This window comes from Silene latifolia, chromosome Y (genome assembly GCF_048544455.1).
Source record: "Silene latifolia isolate original U9 population chromosome Y, ASM4854445v1, whole genome shotgun sequence".
NCBI classification, from domain to species: Eukaryota; Viridiplantae; Streptophyta; class Magnoliopsida; order Caryophyllales; family Caryophyllaceae; genus Silene; species Silene latifolia.
Genome location: NC_133538.1, coordinates 198546489 through 198551390, shown reverse-complemented (window position 1 = coordinate 198551390; position 4902 = coordinate 198546489). Strand labels below are relative to the sequence as shown.

The window sequence follows — 4902 nt, the reverse complement described above, 5'->3', positions numbered from 1 at the left end:
CAAAGTCATCCTTGGTTATACATACCATGCCGGATTTTAACCCGGGTACGATGATGAGTACTGACTAATTACATTCAATATGGACTTAAAAAAATTAGTCCATAATCATTTTCAAAACTATTCATGTCAAGCTTGTCAAACTGAACCCGACACCGAATATTATCAAATAATGATGATTATTCGAGTCTAGTTCTTCAAATCAACAAATGCGGTCTAGACGACCCTTTCAAAATCAAACCGGGTTCAAATACCTATTTTTTAACACGTTTTATAACGTTTTCCAAATAGTCAGAACACGGCATACAACCGTTGGCTAACCCGCGCCTCAAGCAGGCCTTTTCTTTCTCATTTTCAAAACCAGAGGGAGGCCCCTTACACCGCCGGCTGGCTCGCGCCTCTTATAGCCGTCTGGTACAGGGCCTGTTCCCTTCCAGCATTAGTCCAGGACGATCCAGACTCCGGTTAACCCGAATATAGGACGGATCAGATGACTATTCAAACCATATTTGCAAAATGCCTTACTAAGACAAATGGATAATGTTATGCACCCTAAACCTAGTACGGTAAATGGATGTTTAATTTCCGTCTTGCATGCAAATCAATCATTAATCCAACTCGACATCTTATACTTGATACGTGGATTAAATCAACCGACTTAGAAAGCTCTCACATGTTAGGTTTAAATCATTGGATGCGCATTCATGCATTTAAACCGTTTTATCAACTTTTGCATTCAACCAACCAAGATTGATCAGTAGAGGCCGCTAAACGCGGGCGGGATTGGGTGTCTGACTAAAGGGCTTCCCAATACGTACCTTCACCTCTTACTCAGAAACTTTGGATAGTGGACGACCTTATCTAGGGCGTACGAGAGTCATTCTAGAGATAGGATGCTAAAGAGGGACGATTTCCTTATCTTTCGTACCTATGTCAAAACGCTGCTTTGTGCTTCGATTTGACCGAGGTATAAAGTGGAATTCGAACGGGTTCCAGGCATCCCACAAATGCTTGGTGACGACTCCGAATATCTCTAATCGTTTCGAGACCCTTACCGAGACGAAACCGACCGATCTAAAACGATCCGGTCGTAGGCATCTTTACGCCGCCGAGCGTGGCTTTCAAAAGACCGCTGCATGCCCACAGATCGACTGGACTTGCAGGTGGCCCGCGACTACGGACCGGTAGGCGGCCCGAATCCGCAGACCGAGACGTGGCCCATGACCACACAAAAACAAAAGAAAAAATTGATAAATACATTTCTTAGTGGGCCTACTTCTTTCATTTTTAACAGCGCATTCTATTACTCCACAAATTGTTATATATGGCGGTCTCATAGCATGAGACCAACCCACTAACTTAAAGCCCAAATAAATTAAATAACTAAAAAAAAAATACAAAACCAAGTAGATGGAATTGTCATCAAATACTCATCTCCAGGAGAAACCAACGACATACGCATACACTACCGCCCCTAATGCACGAGACCGCTGCCTTGACCATTCATCGACGATCATGACCCTCTATCTAGCTCACCTACAAAAGTCGATCTTATACCATTATCGCTCCACCCAAAACACAAATTTTCATTTCAAAGCATTGATTTTTTAACTTAATTCAGTAAGTTGTTAAATTAAAACTATGAGTCAAAATAATATACTTGCTAACAAAAAAAAAACATAAGTCTTAAAATATGAAGTTGTCATACTAAAAGTATTTGTTATTAAACTAAAATTCTAGTACGACAACTCCATATTTTAAAACTAAAAAAAAAATTATTAGTTTTGAAGTTACATTATGAGTTGTTAAACTACAGATTTGGGTATAAATGAAACCTTTGAAATTTAAATCTCAAATACTACAATTAAAGCTCAAACTTTCAATTTCAAACCTTAAATATTCAAATTGAAATAATTAGCTATCAAACGTAGTACTGGATTTGCATCTTGAAATTTGAAGATTCCAATATCAGCTTGTTGCCGATCGTGTTATTCTATTAGTATTCTTGGTTGACGGAAGGAGAGAGATTATTGAGGGACGCAAAGATGGTGGGTCGCCGGTTGGTGAGATGGTGGGGGAAGAAGACGGTTGTGGCGGCTTAGGAAGTGGTTCATCGCAAGTTTGTAATTGTGTGGGGGAAATTTATTAGTTTTGATTGTAATTGTTTCTATTGGGCTAATCTCTTTTATTTAAGCTCTTTTTTATTGGGTATCTCTCCTATTGGACCTATCCTATGCTATAGGACGGTTTTATAGGAGAGTTACTGCTATTAGTTTGTAGTATGCTACGAGTAATTGCTTTTGGGCCGCACTACCCATTACTCCTCGTTTTCTTGCGGAGCTCAATAGCCAGCAAAGGCTAGCCCTTGTTTTTGGCCAATGTCAGGGGGCTTGGCCCCGGCCCACTAATACCAAGATCCGCCGCTGGTTAATAACAGTTGACACTCTATATGAGAATAGCTTGCTTTAATGGGTTGGCAATTTAGCATAAAAGACTACGGGGCATTACCTCATGTGCAAATTTTTGTGTAAAGCGGTTTTATTATACCAGAAGCTTGTAAAATGATTGAATTATTTTATATACACATAGATTAATAAGTTTGTTATATATACCTATGTCCTGGTTATTTATTTACCTATTCTATTTTGGGTGTCTCAGTTAATTGTAAATCTTTTCAATTTAGGAATGTCTTTGGTGGGTAACTTGATCTCCTCACTCCATTCGGTCCACTTGTCATCCAATAATTGGTCAACTCCTATTTCCTTTGTCTTTGTGCCAAAACAAAGGTAACAAATGAGTTAGAGTTCCGGTTAAATATTATTTGCCATAATTTTATAATCGGGGAAGTGGTAATTGAACCCCTTTACTTTGGTGAATTGTGAAATCTAGCCCCTTAAGTTTTAGTTGGAGTAATTAACCCCTTACCTTTTCCAAAATGTAAAATTAAACCTCTTTACGTTTTCCGGCCATTATCTTACCGGAATTTCATCATTTTCTCGTCCTCCTTATTGTTTAGTACTCTTTTAACATTCTTTCTCCTAATTTGTTTATTTTCATCCATCTCCATGTTTGCTAATACATACCAATTTCTCCGTAATTGTTTCTCAACCAGTTCATTGATCAATATTTACCACCTCACCAAATTTTACCATGTACCTTTTGTATTGTATTTAATAGGATTTTAGTAACGGCCACAATCAATTTGGTTGTTAATTATTCTATTTATCACCATATTAATCTACCCATTATTGTGTGTTTTAATGGGTGTTTATGGTGCCCTTTGTAACTCCTCTATGTGAGGTGATTATAAATAAGATAAGAGATGTGGTTTGTGTAACTATCATATTCATCTTATTAACACACAACTTATATAATCTCTTAGTTAGTCTACCATTTATGTGACTTGGGATTTGTGGTGTGGATATATTCCGGGACTCTAGTAGTCGTTACGATATACGGTAGTGGGCAGTTAGCGAGCACAACGATCCGATCGCTTCCGCATTAAAGTATGTCCTTATTTTCTTACAGTGGTATCAGAGCAAATGTGTTTTGCTACTACCCCTTTTTTTATTTGCCCCCACGTACTCTTATTCAATCTACTATCTTGAATCAAAATTTTGATTGAGTAATGAGTGTCGTATGTGCAAGAATGGATATGATTAGTATATTATTATTGTATGTATGTATGTATGCGTATAATATAGAGCAAGTTGCATTTATTTAGTTACGCATATGAGCGTCGAATTCTGATTTATTGTGGTTATCATTATGCAATACTGATCTATAATTATGATCTTTGGTCTGCCTCCGTCTTTTGACATTATTTGTTTTTCCCCTACGTTGAACATTCGTGGCTGATTGTATTGCAAAATATCATCTGTTGTGGATGGTATATGCCATTCACGACACCAGATTTGGCCTGTGTGGTCGCTCTCCATATATCATCGCCTTAGTGGCTGTGCTTTTACTCGTCCATATTCATTATCCATTAAACCATGCCAATCGGCCCGTGAGTCAGGTGTTGACATCGAATCACACTTGAATATTGTTTGTCAGCCTTAAAGGTCGTCGTTTCATGTTAAATTAACAGCCGCCAGCCACTACGCGTGTATGTCATGCGTTATCCATCCCATGTCAGAGTGTGTGTCACATTATGGGCTTTGTGGTCACCCGCAAGTCAGTGTGTCACGTTTTGACGCTCCGATGGATGATTTGTTGGTCGGGACCGTGTGTGTCACGACCCTCCGCCGAACCCGAGTATCGAATTTTTCACCAATCACCAGTAATGGCAATATGCTTTCGAGCAAATTTATACCGATACGAGATGGGTCTAGGCATCAATGAATATTTTCTCTTTGGTAGAGATGATATATGTTGAGATCACCACTCAATATGTTTCTTGTCTTATGTATGAAGAAGGATATGAAATCACGATTCTATGACAATGGGTAGATCAAAGAATTGGATTTCTGATAGATGAGGTAGTTTTATTTGACATGAAAAGATGAAAAGAGGTGATTTCAGGTCTGGATAGCAATTAAAGTGACGATGGGTTGGATAGTCCAACTGTTCAATAAGCATTATTTGGCATTTTTTTTATTTCACTTCCATGGACCTTTTTTTTATTCATTTGGGTCATTAATGTCATATACTCCGTATGTTTTTTGTATGGGGAGTTTAATGGTAAGAGTTTTGGTCAGATGAATTATGATTCATATTGTCGAACATGGTCCAGTGTATGTTTTTTGCTAATTAGTTTGGCAAGAATAAAGTGTAAGAATTTGTTTCTTATTAAGTTTGAGTGGATAACATGTGAATTTGTTTCACACAATGAGTGTATGAATTTGTTTCATATTAGATTTATTCTATAGGCATATATATATATATATATATATATATATATAT

The 4902-nt window shown here is 37.7% G+C and overlaps 1 long non-coding RNA gene across 1 annotated transcript; it reads right to left on the bottom strand.

Moving 5' to 3' along the window:
* Positions 1-1244: 1244 nt before the first annotated feature.
* LOC141633568 (uncharacterized) lies at positions 1245-2131 on the bottom strand. Its single transcript, XR_012538370.1, has 2 exons — positions 1889-2131; positions 1245-1533 (listed from the first exon to the last, which is right to left on the bottom strand). It is a non-coding gene; the product is annotated as an uncharacterized LOC141633568 (long non-coding RNA).
* Between the last annotated feature and the right edge of the window lie 2771 nt (positions 2132-4902).